At 40.3% G+C, this 22,110-nt stretch overlaps 1 protein-coding gene across 3 annotated transcripts in view; it reads right to left on the bottom strand.

The window, feature by feature from the left end:
• Positions 1–21,830, bottom strand: part of ERI1 (exoribonuclease 1) — a 49,674-nt gene extending 27,844 nt beyond the window's left edge. Inside the window, exons 1-2 of one of the 3 annotated variants that reach the window (XM_087814141.1) lie at positions 21,662–21,830; positions 19,366–19,549 (exon numbers count right to left, since the gene is read on the bottom strand). The gene's annotated coding sequence lies outside the window, so the exon portion shown is untranslated. Of the gene's footprint in view, positions 1–19,365; positions 19,550–21,445; positions 21,563–21,661 lie in introns of those variants that run through there. The other 2 variants (XM_087814142.1, XM_087814143.1) reach the window with 2 other exon arrangements.
• Positions 21,831–22,110: the final 280 nt, after the last annotated feature.

Genomic DNA, 22,110 nt, shown 5'->3' with positions numbered 1-22,110 from the left:
ATATATACAATTATATTCAATTGTATAATATAGGAATTCTTTCAGAGCTGTATATTAGACCCTCTTCTATTATATTCTTTTCTCAGCATAGACTTTAACCCTAGGTGTTCCTATCCATTCTCGTAGCTTTATTTACCGTTCATTTGCCAATGGCTCCAAAACTTGTATTTCCACCCAAAATCTTAATTCTGAACACCAGATCCACATATCTAATTGCCTACTTACAAACAACTCAAACTCAACATATCCAAAAGTGAACTCATCTTCCCACCAAAACGTTCTACTTCTCTGTTGTTTCTTTTCTTGGCAAATAATTCTACAATCTGCACAGTTAACTGAGCCAGAAATATGGAATTTACTTTTGACTTCTCATCTTCTTCACCTTCCGTAGTCAGGATGACTGCAATGCTCATAATTATCTGGGTTGTGCTTATTGCTCCAGATTCAGCATGATACACCTTCTGTCTCCTTCCATATTAGCTTCTCTCAGTACCTCAACATCCTATGCTAGTTCTCATGTCAGAGCTTTTCCAGACTAATTTCTGGGATTCTTTAGATTTGAGATTAAACTTAACTTTACTTCTCCAGAATGTTTTCCCCAAATCTCCAAATTTTGTTGGATTCTGCCCTTTATGATAGCTGCTTTTTTCCTTGGCTTTTTGTTTGTTTTTAGAATGAAGATTGAACCGTGTAAGAAAAAGACCTTAAATGCCAGTAGTTTGAATGACATAAAAGTTTATTTCTCTTGGAAGTTGAAGCTTGGCTCTGTAATGCAAAGATGTCAAGGGCCCTGGGCTCTATCGTGTTGCTGCACCATTCCTAGTGTGTTGTTCTCATGCCTATGTTCCAGACAGCTCGACATTCTCTGTGCAGTCCAGCCAGTGGGGAGAGGGAGAAATTGAAAGGGAGAATGTGCATTGTCCTTTTATGGTCACACCCAGAAGTCATGCACATTATTTATGCTTCTGTTCCATGTCTTGGAACTTAGTCACATAACCACACACTAGTTGCAAAACAGGCTAGCGGAAATGTCATGGTTCTGTGAACAGTTAACTATAAACAGTTGAAAATCTATTGATGTTGAAAAAGGGAAGATCAAACATTCTGACAACTAACAGTCTCTGCCCCAGTCCTGGTGGACACACATGTTCATGCACACCCTAATCCTACACATAATGCACATTCACCCCTTCCCCAGTGGAGATAATCCTGAGATCCTATTTAGCCAGTGCATCCAGCTCAGTACCTACGATCTCTGGGTGATGTTCAGTCCTCTTCATCAGGCCCAAATGGGGCTCTTCTTGGTCTAGCCACTTAACTTATAAACCAAAAGACAAGTCATTCTCTCTGACCATACCCAATATAAAATAGTAGGAGCAGCAGCAGGGTAGCTGGAATAAGAATGCTTATTTGAAAAAAGAAGAAGAATGGAAAACGTAGGCAGTTACTGGGCCATAGACATGAGCAGAAAATGAAAAGACTGGACCCAGATTGATTAAACTCGTGACAAGCACTGTTTCTGCTCTCAGGGAGGATAGGGGAGGGGGTTATCTCTCCCATCTCTATCTTCTGTGGCTCCCATCTGGCAATATACATTTATCTTATATTTGCTTAGCGAGAACTCCTTTGCTATATAAAATATTTGAAAGTTTAAATAATTTTATGAGGCTTAGATACAAATATATATGCATAGGAGATACATATGTATATATGTAAAATTTGTGAGTTAAATAATTCCTTGATCTAATAGGCTTTCTTGTCTGATATTATGCAATTGCTTAGAAACATTGGTGTAATCTGGTATACAAATCATGCCCTATCTCATCTAGAACACAAAACAAACAGGGTCCTCTGCTCTACCCACAGCATGGGGATGTGTAGCCTTGCTCACAGGCACAGACCTGTATGACAATCCAGTGACGGGAGGTGTGTAAAAAAAGGCGTTTTGTTAAATAGATAATCCAAGAACATTTATTTTGCACATTTTCATATGTGCTTGTTTAAGTAAACATACTTAAATATGCATATTAAAGATTTCAGATTTATTTTGAAATTGAGCAGCAGAAACAATTTGGATTTTTGCTATATAAAACAATGGATTTTTTATTACAAAGAACTTCAGATATTTATTTATAAATATTTGAATTACAAAAAATTCATTTGAAGGTTATAATTCAACTAAGAGTAAGAAATAAAAACAAAGTAACATTAGAAATAGGTTGTATTTCATAAACATATAATTTATATTTGTACGTTTGTTCAGCTTCCTAATGTCCTTATGTTGTATGAGAAACTCATCAAATTACTTTGAAAATTATAGCTTTTTTATGATTACAAAAATCATGCATATTCAATTAGGAAAATATTAAAAACAGAGGGATGCATTCCATTGAGATTTTAATAGCAACAGCAGCAGATAGCCTCTCTTTGACAACACACAGGCTAGTTCCTTGAAATGCCACGAGAGGGCGATAAATCCAAAAATTGCTCTAGCGGATGTATAAATTGGCTTTATGCTGTGGAAGTGCTAACAGGTTTTTAGTTTGGGAAGGCAGCAAAAAAGAGGAATTAAAATTTTTTAGTTGGTAAAAAGTTGTATCTGAACAAATGTTAAACCTTTGAAAAGGTTTATTACTACTCTCTCCTCCAAGTCCTACTGCCAGTGTTAGTTTAAGATACTCATTTCACACAAAATATTCTGATTTGAATTACTTGAGAGCGGGAAGTAGAACATGGTAAGCAAAGGAGAAAATACAGTACAGCTCACTCTTTCTAACCATATTTCTTCTGGATGACCTGTACTCCACTCCATAGTTCTCTCAGATGCCTGCAGGCCCTAAGTTTCCTAGGACTTATTTATGACTTTGCCCACTGACTTCCAACCGTGGGTAACAGTCAGGGAAGATGAAGCCAGACCATGACTCAGAGACTGTGCCCGTTATCTGGGAGCCTTCATTAAATAGGGACAATTCTGCCTTTCCTGACACTGCCTCTTAATTTTTCAAAACTAAATATGATAGCTAAGTATGTATTCTTAGATGGGAAATATGTTTTTAAAAGGTAATAAAGGAGAGGCATGGAGGGGACTTCTAAAGTACTTTTAAAGTTCTCTTTCTCAACCGGGATGGTGGGTACACAAGTATTTGTATTTTTTTATGTCTTTTGTGTGTATGTATGTTTCACAATTTAAAAAGCACAGAAGAGAAAAACATTTGCAAAAAATTATAAACATCTACTTTGCTTTTTAAACAACATACTTATAAATTGGTATGTTTTATTAAGCCATGATGAAAATAATGAGGAGGGATTTTGCAGGCAAAGGAGGCAAGAGTACATTTCAGGGGACATGCAGAGAGTAGGAGTAAAGGTGAGGAGGATTGACGGGATCTGGCATGATACTCACCAGACCAATAGTCAAAGATGGAATGGAAGGAAATTATCCTGTGTTGGAAAGCATTCTTAGTATTATTGTATATTCATGTTACACATTCTGAGTAGTACAACAGGCCAGATCAATGGCACATCTTGGCAATTTTAAAAAATGAAATGATTAATGAGCATAGAAGCATCCAGGCAGAAAATTAATACTAGAACTCTAAAAACAGAACAAAACTTAGGCATTCCTCAAATTTCTCTGAGATGTTAAATTCCAGAAGTCAATCGGCAATATCTACAGCATTTTGATGGGGAAAGTGTACGCCCCAAGAATTTTACACTCAACCAAGCTTTCTGTGTAATGTGAACAGAAATTCTCAAGGATGCAAGGATCCATAAAAATTACTTGAATAAGTACTCCAAGGAACTGAAAAATAATTAGATTTAAAATTAGGATTTCATGATATAATTTTGTTTGTCTTGAAGGCATTTCTTTGGTCATTGTCACAATTACCAGTCTCAATGCCATAGAAACCATGTGACAATAGCTCTTAAATTTTAGTGTGCATAAGAATCACTCAAGGAAGCTTGGTAACAATGTAGATTCATGGTCCTCGTTCCAATTTTTTACTTCATAGATCTAGAGAGCCTCAGAATCTTCATTTTTACCCAACACTTCAGAGGTTCTGAGTAGGTATTAACACTGACCATGTGTTGTAGTGGAAGTAAGACAAGAATGAACTACTACATTTCAGACTTGGTCACAAAATAACTGATATTAAGATAAGGAATAGAAACTTAAATAATATTTAAAATCTGTAATCCAAGGAGCACTGTGACTCTAGAACACTGTTAAGAGATTAGCTAGATGATGAAATAGTTTTATTAATTTATTTTTCAATAATTGCAACAACAGTTTAAAGAATTCCCACATCCACTTCACCCAGATTCCCCAGTTGTACCTTTTTTGAGCTTGTCTCTCTTCCTATCCATTCCCACCCTTCATCTTTTCCTCTGTCCTTCCTCTTTTCTAGTTTTCAGACTTTAGTCTATTTTGAACCATTGAGTGCAAGCTTCAAATAAGGTGCTCCGTCGCTTCTACATACATAAATGTGCGCCTCCCCCAAACAAAGACATGCTCAGATATCTCCTTGAGATAGTGATTTTATTCCTTTCGATATATACCCAGGAAAGAAATTGCTAAATCACATGCTAATTCTATTTTTAATTTCTAAAGGAACCTTCATACTGTTCTCCATAATGACTGTCAATTTACATTTATTTATTTGTTTACTTATATCAGTATGGACTCATGGCTTCCTATTTTATTCAAGGGATTATAATCCATTACTATAAATTTTTTTATGCTTAAATTGACCCAGATTTGCCCAAGAGAGTCCCTTCAAGCCAGTTCCTGTGTCCTTTTGACATGTTCCTGTCATATTTTAAGCATGTCTCTACTTTCTTGTGCAATAAAATGTTTCAAATTCATCATACATTTACCCTGCCCTGGCCCTGGAACCAGCCATTTATCTAAGGAGTCCTGGTTCCTTTTAATGAAGAATAATATTTGGAAACCAGTGTATTCATTTCTATGGGGATGTCATTGCTTATGAGCTCTCTTGTGAACATATCAGTCCAGTCACAATTGCTGCTGCACAAAACGTTGCTTAGTGTGGCTCAGTTTCAAAGCATCACTAACTAGAAATAAGAAATCATGAGTCCATTGCTCTGCTTAAGTTTAACTGTAGTTAATGTATCCCAAATAGAGCAAAATCTCTTCTATGTAGAAAACATAAAATTTATTATCCAAGGCTATTTGTTAGAGAAAGACAACCTGAGTGGGTTTTTTTGTTTTAGTTCCACTTATCTTAAACTACCCATGTCTTGTTTTATGTCCAGGATAGTAATAATAGCTAACACTTATTAAACAGTGTTATAAATGCTCTTCATGTATAAAATATATAAAAATGGGTTTCTTTCCCAGTTTTGGCTAAGACATGAAGACAATAGATGTTAAATACCAAAGTGAGTTATAAGACAGACCACCCCAGAGGGCTTACAAATTAGGATGAAAACTGTTTATACAACTCTTGACTACTTCAGCCAAGTCAAATACATAAAAGAGTTGAAACTGAGAGAAAAAATTTTGAAGGAAATGTATTTGGAGAGAGGTACTCTCTGGGTCCTTTCCAATATGCACGAAGGGAGTATGATGGGGATGCTTCTTTCTTCATCTCAAGTCAAGAAGGGCATCCCCGAGACCAGCCAGAGTGTGGTATGTGTCCCTGCAATGAGGAGGCACAGTGGACCAGTGTCTGACTTGCACCCAGAGCATTTAGAGGATGAGAAAGAAGAGTGGACATTGTTAACAGAGTGAAGGAGAGTTGCTGCTGTTTTAAAATCCTGCTGTATTAAAACCCTGCTCCTCCAGCCTTGTCACATGAATGGGAGCTCCCAAATAGCCTTCTAATAATGTTCTTCCTAAGTTATTGGAGTTGGATTCTGTTACTGGAAAATAAGATCCTTTCCAGACACAGTTTAGAAGGATTAGAGGCACTCTGATCTAGCTCTCAGGAGGGAACATGTTCCCCCTTTTTTCATTGTATTTGCCTCATCACATTGGGCTGCTCAGAGGGCTGAGACTTGGACTGGGCTTAGAGGAAAGGGGGCCCAAGAGCCTGCTCATCCCCATCAAGGTGCAGCCCTTGGGCCTGTCTCTAGCCTGGACCAAATTAATCTTTCACATCATGCAGCCAGCTCACAGCTCTAGGGCGTTAGAGGAGAGGTCCCTGGAGATTCTGACGCAGCAGCTCTGCAGGGGGCCCTAGAATCCTTCGGTTTCACAAGAGTGCCATGTGAACTTATTGTCAGGTGTATTTGGGGAAAACTGATTAACAACACAGCCTAGAATGGGGTTGCTAGGCCAAAGGTACAAATTGTTCATTTCACTCTTCTCCAGAAAGACTGGTCATTGGGCCCTCTCTGCCCCACCCACTGAGCCTGTGTTTTTAATACCCAGCATCGCATCCCCAATAGGTTATCATTTATGACTACTTGCTTTACATTACCAAGTTCTCCTTATGCACTTGAAGGAGACCATGGTGTTGTTTTTATGGGTTTTTTACCCTCCCTGATTCATGATTGCGAATTCATTTGGTGTCTACTGTTTCATCTGTTTTCTTTGATCACAGTCGTGCTTCTCTGTTATTTTTTCTCTTTGAGTCACACTCTCTCAGAATACTGGGTGCCTTGGCTGATGTGAACCTCAGTGCAGGGTCTTTAGCTCAGGCCCTAGATTGTGCCACTTTTTGAGTTTAGGGAGAGACAGCGAGAGAAAAGTGTGTGTTGGTGACTTGAGGGAGTGGTGGTAGGGGTGGGGTGGAGAGAAAGAGAAAGAGAGAACACCTAAACACCTAGGATGTTAATTCAGGTCCATCCTCCTTATACTCCTGCCCGGGAGGTCTGGTTTCTTACAACCATCTCTGCTTCCCTTGGTTGTAATCATCCAGTGCTTGAGATGTGATAGGAGGGGTGGAAAGAAGGACACACAGGAACTGGAGGACTTGTCTTTTCCTCTTGTCATTTTTATGTAATTTCTGGAATCCTTGTTGGGTCCCAGCAGGGCCCTGATGTCTCTCTGTTGTCTGCAGCCAGTCTTGGGTTGGCTGGTTTTTTCTCTTCAAGAAGAGTGGCAGTGGGGGCAGTGAAACCCCTAGGGCAGGTGAGGGACGGAAGGAAGTACAGACAAATGTTGCCCATCCATGCACCCAGCCATCTTCTGCCTGTGGTGCTGTCTACCTATCTTTCTCTCCTGGATTAGGATGCAACCAGAGGTATCTCAGAAATTTCACATCAGCTTCTCAGATCTTTCAAGTTCCCTGTGGCATCTCTAGCGCAGAGCTCCAGAGGGGAAGGCAGCAGCCATGTTACTGTGCCCTCTTTTGCAGCTTCAACCGCTTTGTAAATTAATTCACTCTGTTCAGTCAGTATTCATAGAGAGAGAGTCTTATTGGCCTGGCCTAGACCAGGTGGCCACCCCTTAGCCAGGGCAGGACATCTTGACTGACAGTCACAACAAGACTAATATAATCCTTGGGGCAGGAGAAACTAGGTAATGCAAAGTTAGAGAAGGTTTGTGTGGCTGATTAGGAGAGCCTTGACTATGATTTAATTAATATGATTTAATTCATGTGGCCACTGCACTGTGCTTGTACTACAGTCCAATGGAGGGCAAATCTTTTTGAAACAGTAAGAATACTCTGAGCAGTCAATGCTTGACATCAATCCAATGCCGATAGTCCATTAGCCAGCCTCTTATAACCCTATTTTGGTATCTCTTCCGGATTCCACACTCAGTAACATCACATAGATACTTTGAAATTGACCACAGTGAGAGTATTTATACCACAGAAACCAGCAAAAGCTACAAATCTGGATGCTTGTTTTTAGAGAACCAGTTTACTAGCATACCACAGACAAGATTGTCTCTGAAGGCCCCCTAGGCCCAGGACTGTTCAACATGACTAACTGTAATACAGTAAATAGAATGAAAGTCTAAAATGAAGGGGACAATTATCTGGTCACTTAGTTTTATTGCATCAACACCCAAATGAAAATGTAAATTGAAAACATCTAACCTAAGGAATTTTTTTCTATAGTCCTTTTTAATCTGTTTCTCTCCTTGGTTAGATAGGATTCTTGGAGGTTACTAAAATAGCAATTATCTGCATTAAAACCAGGTGGAAAAGAAAGGTACAGCTTTGACCTAGAAGAATGTGACACTTTGGATTGTGAAGGAAGAACAAATAACATTTTCTTGTATTAGTCTCTGTCCCAGGAGGTCTTAGGCTATTAATATAACTGCTGGAGCAAATAGTACTTCTCCTGGGAGAACTGGTTCGGTTTGGTTACTCCCAGGACAAGCTGCATAAGCCTATTAGACAGCCTGCGCAAGAGTAAAACGCTCTCCTGACTCCTCTGGAAGCCTAGTTAGGCTTCCTTAGAAGCCCCCCAGTCAGCTTTGTCTACCTGGAACACAACACTAACTAAAGGTAACTGTCAGACAGTGGGCCTGTCTGCCAGGGGATATAAACATAGCCACTGGGAGGATTCCCTGGTGGGGGGCTCTCAGTCTTTCAGTTTCTAGTATCTTTACTCATAACAGCTCTTTGTTGAGATAATTTCTTCAGCCAGTCTCCTCTGGACCATGCATGTCCCCCAAATTCAGCTCTAAAGTCATAGACTAGTAAATCCAGAAAGGGTCTCAGGGATATTTTACTCCAATCTTCCTTTCACAGATAAAGCCCAGAGAAAGAGGGTCACCTGCCCAAAGTAACAGCAAAGCCCTGGCCAAGGGAGAACTAGAACTCGTGACTGCCAAGTCCAGGGCTCTTTCTGCTGACATTCTGCCCTACCCTCCTTCGCTGTCTCCCTTGGAGGTGAGAGAGAAGTGGCATCCTTGGGGGAAAGGAGGAAGCATCTTTATTACCTGTACATACACTACAGTGGTCACAAGTTTCAGAGATCCCTAAATCCCTGAGACTGTCAAAGTTCCTCCAGATGCTCAACCAATGGACAGAGATTTCATCGAATTTAATTTGTGATGCAACTATTCTCTTTAATTGGTTGAGCCATTTCTTTAAAATCTCCCTGATGCACCCCCCAAATAATAACTGAATACAAGGCCACAAAAAAGGAGAGAACTTAATCAAAATATTTTAGTGCCTCCTTTTAGACATAATTGAAGGACAAGTAAATAAGAAACCTTACTTCATTCACCTGATTGGATAAACCTCTCAATAAATTCTACCATTATGCCAGAAACAGAAAGCAGAATCCTCTATTTGATTTTCAATGTGAAGGAAAACAGTTTCTAAACAAAACCTTAAGAAATCATTGTAGCCTCAAACTAGCTTTAAAAAAAATGTTACATTACTTAATGTTTTTGCAAATTCCTTTTGTAGCACAAATCATAAGTTGTAAGAATAGATTTTCACATGTGGAGATACAAACATTTTAATGGAAGAATAATGAATCTATGCTTTCATTTATTTATTACCTTAATTACATTTGGATGGTTCTCATTGTCTGCATGGGATAAGCTAGTTCATTTTCATATCCTATATAGAATTGCCAGATTATAAGGCTAAATGGTATGTGCATCAGAAGTCCTAGAAACTGGTTCCCTCACCTTGCAGGTGAGAAAAGTGATACACAGGGAGGTCCTGGGACCCACCCAAGTTCATAGAGCTAATTAGTCTCAGAACCAGAAATATACCGTATGTGTCCTGACTCTCCAGAATGTATGCTGCTGATCATTCTCATAAAGTTTATAAAGCATCTTTTAGTACCAGTTTCCATGTTTTCATTAGATATATGAAAATTATTATAATACTATTTTTAATAAATGTTTGCTCGTTGTGTATATGTAACATCAGAATATTTATATTTTGTCAATGACTCTCCCACTGGTCCTTAAAATATCACAGTGGTTGTAGGGCACAGGGGAAAGAGCTCAGGTTTAGGATTCAGATGAAATGTAGAACTTGAATCCCAATCTGTTATGTATAAGGACTGAAGTTGGTTAAGCTATTTGATCTACTAAAGGCTTTGAGCCCCAGTTTTCTCATCTAAAAATGGGACAATTAATGCCTACTTTGCTAAGATTAATGCAAAGCTCCTGAGATAGGGTCTGGATTTGAGGAGTGGGGCTAAGAAGAGAATTACTTTTGATATCTGAAATCCACTATATTTCTGGTCTGTGTGAATTTATTCATTCACAAAATATTTATTAGGCACCTTCTATAGCCAGACATTATTCTAGATTCTGGAGTACGTGAACCAGACGGGCAGTACTCTTGGGGGTTGGGGTGGCGTCAGCCAGGAGGTGCTGGTGTCTCTGAGGGGACACACAATGAAGCTGATTTTACATATGTTAGAAAAACTGCAAACTGGACTTGGCTGCTACTAAGGGAATAAACTGCTTTTAAGAAGCATTGCTGGGATGACACTCAATCAGAAGGCAAGCAAGAAGCAAGCCCTTCTCCCTCCTCCAACCTCCAAGCTCTTTCTAGCGCCCCCTATTGAAAGAGTCTACCATAGAGCCAGCTAGCAAAGCAGAAATGCTGTTTGCAATCCAACTACTGCTTAGAATCCAAACCTTTCATTGCAAAACAACTACTCAAAACAGTGTGCACCTGTGTGGTTTTCCTTTTTTCCAAGGAAATATCTCTCTATGAGTTTGTTTATTCTGAAGTATTTTAATATTACAATAAATTTACTAGAATGATGTGGGGAGAAGAGAAGTGAAGGATTCAGAAGGTAAGAGAGGCCTGTGGGGGAAAGAATTGGGAAGTTTGGAAAATGACAGCTGAGAAGAACTTTGGGAAAAGAAATGAAGTCTTTATGAAGGATTTTTCTTGAGTTTTGCCAAGAGATATGCAAACACTAGTCTAATCCATCTCCCTACAAAATCTGTAATAAAATTTGCATCACTCCCAAATGTTTTGTGGACTTGGATTTTATCATCATCGTCGTCATCATCAGAATACGTAATATATACATTGGTACAGAAGACAAACAGGACAAAAGAGCGCATAATAATTCAGTCTTCTCCCACCACTGCCTTCCCCAACAAAGAAGAAATAGGATAGCAGGTGTATTGTGTCGGGCTCATTTCCACCTGATTAGCATGAGGAGTTATTCTAGTCTAGGTATTAAGAACTGTGCCAGATTCATTGGGATGGTGAACAAAACAGAACCTAGGCTGAGTTTTCAGGAACACCTCCCAAAGCCTCAATACAGAACTAGGCCACCAATGAGCATCTGTTCCTCACAGAGACAGGAAATTACTGACTGCTTAAATGCGCCACATTTATCAGTCTTCCCCAAGGTGGGGAGGTGGGGACCAGACGTGCCACCTCTGCTACAACTGCTGCAGGAAACCAAATGTACCCTCCTATCTGCTCACCAGCACAGATGGCAAACAGCAGCCTCCAAAATGCTGTATTCCACTTTGCCTTCTAAATATTAAATTCCAAACAGAACTGCAAGTGCAGGAGCACCTGTGCAGTGCAGCTGTTAGCCTTCCCGCTTTTGAAGGAACTGGAAGGGGTGCTGAGTGAGCGTCTCCACGGGACCTGCCACAGTGGAAATCCTCCATATGATAGCAAACGTACGCACTGCTCTAGAGGTAAAAATCATGTGGTACTAGCAGAAATTTAGAAAAATATAGGGCAAAGCCACAAAAATCAGAATCCAGAAAGATACTCATTGATATATAAACATTTAGTAAAAGATAAATATGGCATTTTAAAGTAGTAGAGAAAATGTAAGATGTTCAATTACATGGGTATTGGAACAACTGATTAAACATTTATACAACTATAAAGCTACATCTTTCACAAGCCACACAGAAAGGAAGTCCAGATGGAGTAAAGAGCCAAATGTTGAAAAGTAAAACTATGAAGTATAAAAATAAATTATAAGATAATATTTGTATTATCTTGGAGTGAAAAAGCCCTTTTAAGCAAGCTACAAACTCAGAAATCATAAAAGAAAAAAATCCTGACACATTTGACTCCATAACACTTAAAACTTCTATATCCCAAAGCCCACTGTATTAAATTAAGGTGAGCAACATCCTGGGGGAAAATAGTTGCAACATGCACAAGGTTAAGAACCAGAGTACTTTGAAAGTGCATACAAATCGGATAAGAGAAACTAAACAGTTAAAAAATTTTACAAAGGATATGTGGAGGCAACTCTCAAAAGAAACACAAATAGTGAATAAAAATATATTTTGAAAATATACAACTTCACTAATAGGCAGGGATGAATATAACTAATCATCTGCACAACTTGTATGCTAAAAGCCACAAGACAATGCTGAGAGAAAAAAAGATCTGAGTAAATGGGTATATGTACTGTACTCATGGGTGGGAAGACTCAATGTTGTTCAAATACCAATTCTCCCCAATATGTTCTATCAATTCAATGCAATTCCAATAAAATTCCAGCCAGCTTTTTTGCAGAAATTAACTAGCTGACTATATAGAAAAGCAAAGGACTTAGAATAGCTAAAGTAATCTTGGAGAACCAGAGTTGGAGAATTTACACTACCTGATTTCAAGATACCCTATAGCCCAGCTGGGTGTGGCTCAGCGATTGAGCATCAGCCTGGGATCCAGGCGATCAGGGTTCAGTTCCCGGTCAGGACACATGCCCGGGTTGCAGGCTCGATCCCCAGTCGGGGGCACGCAAGAGGCAGCCAATCAGTGACTCTCTCATCATTGATGTTTCTATCTCTCTCTCTCCCTCTCCTTTCCTCTCTCTGAAATCAATAAAGATGTTTTTTTAAAGATACCTTATAAAACTATAATAATCAAGAGAGTGTGGTATTGGCACAAGGGAAGGCATCTAGATGAACAGAAGAGAATAAAGAATTCAGAAATAAACTTACACATGTATGATTAATTGATATTTTACAAACACACCAAGGTAATACAATGGAGAAAGCATAATCTTTTCAATAAATAATGCTGGAACAATGGGTTTTCCATATGCAAAATATGAACCTTAGCATACACCATATACAAAAATCTGTCAAAATGAGTCATACCCCTAAATGTAAAACCTAAAACTAGAAAACTTCTAAAAGAAAACATAGAAAAATTATTTGAAACCTTGGATTAGGCAAAGATTTCTTAGTTATTACACAAAGAGGACTAGCTATGTAAGAAAAAAATTGAACTGGATTTCATCAAAATTAAGAACTACAATTTGAAAGACACTACTAAGAAAATGAAAAGACAAACCCCAGACTGAAAGAAAATATTCACAAAACACATATGCGATTTAAGACTTGTATCCATCACTCATAGGTGGACTCTAATGAACAAAATGAACAAGCAAAATAGAGACACATAGCCTGGCCAGCATGGCTCAGGGTTGAGTGTCGCCCTATGTACCAGGCAGTCACGGTTGGATTCTGGGTCAGAACACGTGGAGGCTCGATCCCCAGTAGGGGGCGTGCAGAAGGCAACCGACCAATGACTCTCATCATTGATGTTTCTCTCTCCCTCTCCCTTCCTCTCTCTGAAATCAATAAAACATATTTTAAAAATAATAAAATAAAATCATAAAATAATAGAGACACATAGATAGCTGGCTGACAGCTGTGGGGCGGAGGGGCCTGGGTGGCGGTGCTGTGGAGGGAATAAGCAAAAAAGAAAAAACTCATGGACATGGACAACAGTGTGGTGACTGCCAGGAGGAGGGGGGAGCTGGAGGAGGTGATGGATGGAGACTTGACTTGAGGTAGTGAACACACAACAGAGTGTATAGGTGATATGCACCTGAAACCTGTATAATTTTGTTAACGAGTGTCACCCCAATAAATTCAATAAAAAGGAAAAAAGTCCCCTTTTAATGAGATTAATCAAAAGGAAAATAAACACCTGAATTCAAAATGTATAAAGAACTCTTTTAATTCAGTAATAAGAAACAAACAGCCCTTTTTTAAAAAGTGGACGAAGTGATTTAAACAGATGCTTCACCAAAGAAGAGATACCAATGGCAGATAAGTACACAAAAGACTCTAAACATCGTTAAACATTAGAGAATGCAAATTAAAACCACAATGTGATCTCACTGCACACCTATTACAAAAGCTAAGATTTAAGAAAAGAAAGAGGAGGAGAGGAGAAGTGGGGGGGGGAGGGAGAATAGGAAAAGGAAAACAGAAAATAAGATCTGACAATACCAAGTGCTATAGCAGAAGTGGAGTAATTGACACTCTAATACATTGCTGGCGGTAATGCAAAATGGTACAGCTACTTTGGAAAACATTTTAATATTTCCTTTAGACTTAACCGTGTAATTATACTACCTAGAAGCCCCAGTCCTAGATATTTACTTAAGAGAAATGAAAATAAATATCCACGGAAAGAACTATATGTGAGAGTTTATAGTAGCTTTGTTCATAGTCACCAAACATCAAAAAGCAAGCTAAATGATCAGCTGGTAAACCGACAAACAAATTATTGCACATCCATGCAATGTAATACTGCTTAGTATTACATTGATACATGGCATGAATGAACCTTAAAAGCATTATGCTAACTGAAAGAAACCATATTAAAAAAATTACATATTGTCATTTATATCACATTCCCGAAAAGGCGAAACCCTAGATCACATCAATGGCTGCCAAAGGCTGAAAGCCTGGGGAAGGAATTGATTACAAAGAGCCATGAAGGAGCTGTTTGGGGTGATGAAAATGTGCTAAGTCTTGGTTGTGGTCTTGGTTAAACAGTTTTGTATGCCTTTGACAAAGCTCATTGACTGTACACCTAAAAAAGATGAATTTTTCTCTATAAATTAGACCTCTATAAACCTGAAATTTAAAAAAAATTATAACGTAGCTGCGGTAGGTAGTTGGCAAGATCAGAGGAAGGATTATAGCCCAGTTACAGAAGGTAACCAGGGTGAAAAGCCCCAGGTGCCTATCTATAGGCAAAACGGGGTGATCTTTCCTCCTCTAGTATATTGCTGCTCACGTCATGCAGTCTAGAACCCCCTGACCTTTCTTATCACTGGTCATGTGGTTCAGACCCTCCCCTGACCTTTCCTCCCCTGGCATGTTGCTAGTTATGTGGGTTAGACCCCTTAGAGGGGGAACGAACAAGGGGGATGGAGAATAGCCTTTAAGCATTAGGCTCCAAAACAAGTTGGTTCTGACCCACATCAGATGCATCTAGACTTCAGTTGTGTTTCAGCTCCAGGTCCAGAAAAGCAGCAAAACCAGACAAGCAATGCCATGGCTGACATCAGGACCAGCTGCATTGACTAATGACTAATCAGTGAAGACCACAGCCCTGAAAGGACACACCTGGAAAACTGATGAATATTCTATTGGATCCTCCCTGGGACTGCTCCAAAACCTCTGCCCTTAAAAGCCCTTAGGAGGGAGGACCCAGCACACTCTCCCTCTAGGGAGCATGCCTGCTTTTCCCCTCCCCCTCTTCCTCCCCCCAGGCACAGTTACCTTTACTATCTCCTAAGCTTCAAGGGCCCTTCTTTTGCCTCTGTAACTTGTTTCCTAAGCCTATTTCTCCAACCACTCACTTATACTACTGTGACTTTCTAAATAAACTTTCTATTATAGTTTGAGTCTTGGCTCTGAATTCTTTCCTAGCCCAAACTTAAGTACCGAGGTTGCTGACTCTACCGGTCTAACCTGGTGCCATTCTCCCCGCCAACACAACCTTCTTTAACTCTATACTTTGATAAGAATTTTTTCAGTATGTCATTGTGCTCTCCTTTTTTCTCTTCCTTATATTTGAACTTCTCCCAGTTCAGCTAAGACAGAATTGTTTGACCAAATATACAAAATAAAAGGATTTGGTGTTAAAGGACTTATAGATGAGGAAGTTTTAGTCTACAGCAGAAAGAAAGGAAGGAGGGAAGGAAGAAAGGAAGGAAGGGAGGAAAGAAGGGAGGGAGGGAGAGAGAAGTTGTGGTTCAGCAGTTCCAGACACAGTGATAGTTTAGTGAAATGCTGAGAAGGCTCAGCACTCCACACTTGTTCCATGTGGTAGGGCCAGGAATGCTGAGCATGTATGTGGAATTTTGAAGTGTTGCTTTCGATCTAGGAGAGAATGTAGGGTTGGATGGGGCTGAAGTTCTGTCATATCCAACATACAGTGTCTCATGAGTTTGGTTTTCATGACAACAGGCAGCAAAACCTTGGTTCCAGTTACACCAAGGCTCAAAGTCAGGTATGCTCAGGTGTTTCTTGGAATTTGTAGCTCATGTTCCTCTTCACATCTACTTTAGACCATCCACAGCATAAGCCATAGAATACACAGCTTGTTTGACATTGCTTGTAATTCTTAGCTGAGACACATCCAAATAGATATCTTTAAGATCTTCCAACTCCTCTCCAGTACAGAATTTCTCAGACATGTGATCTCTCCTATTTACCCGTCATATTCACTCTATGGCCAATGTAGGATGGAACACTACTCTTGGGCCAAGTACAGTTGAAAGCAGTTTACCAGAATTCAATGGTTAGAACATCATTTGGACCCTTGTCAGTAGGTACATCCTAAAGAAATTCTTTTAATCCTGGTATCAGCTCTTGGTATTGCAAACCCAATGCTTCCACCGAAATATGGGAAATATTCAGGCTTTGCATTGAGGGCTGAGGTCATCCAGACCTCACTCATCACCCATGTTCTGTCAGTTATGTTACAGTAAACCATCTCCAGCACAAAAGAACTGAGTTCAATATCAGATGCATAAAGTGCAATGACTCTGGCAGTAGATTTCTTTATAGCATCAATACTTTTTACATTTTCTCATTGGAATGGACTTAGAGAATGCAACATAGAGGCTGGCACTCTCCATTTTTTCCTTAAAAATTTTCACTCCGTATTTTCTAGAATCATCATCTGCTGTGACAGCGCCTACTCAGACCCAGCCAAAGTCTTGGATAAGCTTTACCATGGCCTTCAACTGGACCTTATCGCTGGCTACTGTGCAAAGATAAGACAAAACCTGGTATTTGTCACTAAGAATTGAGCAGGTAGAGGCACAGCTCACCTACAATTGAAAATATTCATGCAGTTATTAGAAGGCAATAGCACAATCTCAAATCACACAATCGCCAAATATTTTTATTGGCCAGGTAGGGAACTTAACAGTTCTTCCTTTATTGTCACATCCTTCCATAGACTAAAGGGCTTCCACCGCTCTCCCCACTCTGTGGGTGGGGAGTGTTGAGGGGACACTTTGGGTTTCCTTATTCACCCTTTTCCACTTCACCCAAGGGAGCTGGAGGAGCTAATTATCAAGATGGGGACATTCAGTGCACCGCTCTCACAGGTGGGGTCACAGTACTGAACAGGAGTTCGTTAGCCCTTCCGTCTGCATTCTCCTGAGACCAGCTTGTGAGTCAAGCCTTGCTCAGATCGAACTTCTCCTCCGTACAGATGATGGAGTGAATGGACTCACCATCTTTTTGCAGGCTCAGTTTCCTTCCTTTCCCTCCTCTGCCCTCCCCTCCCCTCTCCTGGTAGTGGGAAAGAGTTGAAGCGATTATCAGTCTTGCTCTCCCGGTCAGGTTTTTTTTTTTTTTAATGTATTTTTTTACTTGCAATATTATTTTCCCTGTTCTTTCAATTTCAATACCACAGCTCATCTTATCTCCTCTCCCCAACCCTATAGACTATGCATTATATATGAAGGTCCTAGTTCATTTTGTGGAGCCCTTAGGGCCAGAAAAGTGCTGGCTACACAAGTCTGGAATTCGTATTTATAGAGCATAAATGGACAGAAATATTAGATATGTGATATTCTGAGAGATAATAAATAAAGCATAATAAATAAAGCCTGATGTGGGTTTTGTGGAGGATTAACAAGATAGAGGTTCATGGGTGGGAATGGCAAAAAAGATTGGGGAGAGATTCATAACTGAATATTGAAAATCTATTAAATTGCCCCCATCCACGTTCAAAGGAAAAACTCTCTAAGAATAGGAAATGATTTTTAAAGATTTTTTTTTTGTTTGCATTTAGAGTGTGTACTTCTTCATGGAGGCATATTTACCACGTTATGAATCCTAAATCCAATTTTTATTCCATTTAATAATAATACGATGATGATGAAATAGCAGTTACCTAGTGAGCACTTTCTATCAAGCACATGCTAAGTGATTTACACTTTATCTTTTTTAAGCCTCACACCTGTGTAATGCAGGTGCTATAACTAACCTCATTTGACAAATGACAGTGAGTCTTAGATAAATTAACCAGCCCAAGGTGATAATGCTAGTTAATATTTCAGGATGAATATACACTGTGGCCCCAACCTCCTTTGTGGGAGCATCCACATGTATTTAATTACTTTGTGAAAGCTCTGGACTGGCAACAGAGACAAATGTTTACTCTTTCATATCCAGTTGCCAGATTTGTGTTCTCTGCTCTGACTACACATTAGAATAGCCCAATGGGCTTGTAAAATTGATGCTGAGGTCCTACCGCCCCAATGCTGTCAGAATGTCATGAGTAGACATCACTACAGATCAAGTTAAGCTAACGAATTTAGATGGATTGAGATGGGAAGAAGCAGGGGGGGGGGGGGCTTGCATTGAAAATGTCATGGTAAATTCACAGCTAGGGGAATGTGAATTAGAGAGACAAAGGGATAGGACTACAGTCAGCTTTTAGCTTCAATGAGTGGGAGGTTAAGTGGGGCTGGTCATGAAACAAACGTAGTGCCCCTGGTTTTCTATTTCATAAGAAGATATGTTATAAAATCCTGAGCCCTGAATTCAGGAGAAAAATACTGAGATGTATACAAAATTCTCAAAAATAATCCCATTGGGAACAGACAGTATATAAAAAATGAGAACATAAACTGAATAAAATTAGCTAACATTTACTGGGAAGAAAAAGAATACCATAAGGATGGACCCAGGCATCCACATTTTTAAAGGCTTCCCAAGAGATTCCAGTTCGAGGGCAGGATTGAGATTTATTGCCTCATCTCTTTCCTCTTAATCCAGTCTTACTTCCCTGCACATCTCCACTTCACTATTTGGCATACGACATATAGGACGTGCCTGTGATTTATGTTATTTGCAGACGAGCAAATGACACTCAGCCCTGCAGAAGAGATGCTGTGTTCAAGCCAGCTTGGCACGGTTTCTGCAGAAGGATGCTGTTTGCAGCTGCAGAAGCTGAGAATGCTGCCTCCACTTCCCACCCTTTCATTTAGCTGGTAATCGAATTGCTACAGTGTTATTCCCACCACTGAGCTCCAGACCCAAGGCATCACCTGGACTCGGGGCCAGCTGCACCCACAAAATGCTTAGAGAAGCTTTTGGAGACTTAGCTCTTTCTGTTTGTAAATAAAATATCATTTCTGTTCTCTCCTGAAGTGGGAAGCCCTAGGAAGAGACTGCTTTCATTGTAATCAACTTACCACACTTTGATTTTAAGATGGTCTGGTTTTCAGCAACGTTGCATTTCATTCTTTGATTTCAATCTCAAGTCAATGAATAAAATAGGTTAACGCTGTGTTCCTGTTGGAGGAAGAGTTCTGTCTTTAGAACAGTGGCTTCAAAGGTAGGCTGCTTTGGAATTGCCCCCAGGGGATGTTTGGAAATCTGTGTGGGAAGGAGGATTAGCTGTCACAATATTTGGATAGCACTGTTGGCATGAAACAGTGCTATTAAATGCTGAACATCCCATTGGATATTTGTGTAAGAAAATCAAATAAACCAAACACCCTATTTATGATTACCTGAGACTAGAACCCAGTTCCATTTTACATATAAACACAAAATATCTTTTGCATGGTTTCAACATACACCGAAGTCCCTGCATGCAACTACAAAGTAAAAACAGTGAAGATCATACTTTGTTTTGCTTGCTCTACTAAGAGCTTATTTGCCATTTCAGAAAATCCTAGCCCCAATTTGGGACATTTTACTTGCCAATATGAGACACCTGTATAAGCCTCCATTTGTCGCTATCACTTTCATTTGTGATGCTACAAATAACGGCAAGCATATGTCTACTTCATTATGTCTTTTACTATCACGGCCCCATATTGTAGTAGTATAGCTTTCCTTTTATTTCTCCTTTATATTTTAGTTAGAGCATTGTATTGCTTTTTTTTAAATTATGTCATGGGGCCCAGCAGGTGTGGCTCAGTGGATGAGCATGGACCTAGGATCCAGGAGATCTCGGTTTAGTTCTGGGTCAGGGCACACGCGCAGGTTGCAGGCCCGATCCCCAGTAGGGGGCGTGCAGGAGGCAGCTGATCAATTACTCTCTCTCATCATTGATGTTTCTATGTCTCTCTCCCTCTCCCTCTCCCTTCCTCTTTCTGAAATCAATACAGACATTTTTAAAAATATGTTATTAGGAATAATATTATCTATGAAATGCATTTTAGGATAGTTAAGGAGGTGATAAATATTCATTATAAAAAGCGAGTATTGGGATGAAATAGGGTTGAGAACTCTCCCTTTAGAAGGAAATAAAGTTTTATTTTTTAGGCTGGATCCAGAGGAATGTTGAATTTCAACTCTATATTTAAGAATGAAAGATAAACTTCAAAGTAGAAAGTGTGCAAGTGTTTTCCAAATATCAGCTTGGAAGTACAAAGTTTCAAAATAAAGGTACTATTACATAATTACATCATATATAACACATTATGCATACCTCACATATAACACATATATAATTATATATGCACTTATATGCATGCTTTGCATGTATGTATGTGTATGCGTGTGTTTGTATAGATATCAAAGATCAGCCTTGAAAATTCCCTGAGCAGACAAACCGATTTAGTCATACAAACAAAGCTTAATTTAGCTTATTTGCAAGATTAACTTGATCTGGGTCATTTCTTGCTTATGCCTCTGGAAATCATATGCAAAACTTGAACTGTTTCCCAGGGTTAATATGAGGTAACCACTGAAAATTCTAGTATCATAACCAATCACTGCGAAGAATAAACAGTCACTGCTTTCTCACTAGATAAGCCGCTTTATCTCAAGATACCCCTGAGTCTCATTCCATGGTTTGGTTTGAGTGCCAAGTGCTCCGGTTTGCACTGTCTTTTTGGTGTGTGCAGAGTAAACTTTTACTAATTACTACTTTGGTGATTCATTGGTTTTACTTCTGTTATTTCTGAACTTTTGTATATATATTATAATATATATTATATATAATGTATACCGATAATATCAAGGATAATGCATGCAATTATATGAATATGAATTAAGGTGGAATACTTTCAAGTAACTGTTTGAAATAAGCATTAATACTGAATTTCAATATTTCCTTTTAACCCAAAGGGTACGGCATGCTTTTGAAAAATTTCAGCTGAGTTAGCACAATGAAGAATTTATCGTGAAATCACTGTTGTCCTCTTGGCATTTCTTCAAGACCTGCTACCAGTCCCTCCCTTCCCACCCAGGCCCTAACAGGGAGCCCCCCGCGCCTGGCTTTCCCGGGCGGTTTCATTCCCACCCTGGTGGAGGCCTGACCTTGTGTTGCTGCGGTTGCCATAGGCGCAGCCCTTGTTGCATGGCTTGGCTCCATCATTAAAACAAATACGAGCAAAGAGCCGAGCAGCAGATTTCAGCCTTCAATACTTCAGACACCAAGGAATGGAAACAATCTGTGCAATTTAAATAGAATGAGCCCCAACGCCCCCAAGGGAAGTGGGTGTTTATTTTTAGGCCGCAGGCCCCACCACTCACGTCCAGGGAAGACGGGCTGACCGTCCAGAGCGGTGCGTTCGCGCGTCCACAGCGCTGCGGGTTCGGGGCCTGAGCCGGGCCTGGGCAGCGGGAAAAGCGAAGCAGCCCCGCCAGCCCCCACGCGCGCCCGGACGCTCTGGCCGCGAGTTTCTGCGCCAGTGGGCAAGGCCGCCTTCCGCAGAGGGCCCCCGCCGGACCCACCCGCTCGGCATCTCCGCGGGCCTGGGGGCGAGGCGCCGCGCACCCGCTGCGGGTGACACGCGGGCCGGGGGCGGGGCTGCGGCGCGCGCGCGCGGGCGGGGCGGCCACGGTGGTCGCCGGCCTGGGAGCAGAGGCAGGCGGCGGGGCGCTGGAGCTGCCCGGCGCCCCGGTGGGACCCAGGGGGACCCGCGCTGCGCGAGGGGAGCGCGCCCCCAGGCCGAGCGGGCGGGCGGGCGAGGGCGCAGCGG

Source organism: Miniopterus natalensis, chromosome 2, assembly GCF_054644295.1.
Source record: "Miniopterus natalensis isolate mMinNat1 chromosome 2, mMinNat1.hap1, whole genome shotgun sequence".
NCBI lineage: Eukaryota > Metazoa > Chordata > Mammalia > Chiroptera > Miniopteridae > Miniopterus > Miniopterus natalensis.
Note: the sequence above shows the minus strand (reverse complement) of the source record. Positions and strands in the feature narration are given on the sequence as shown.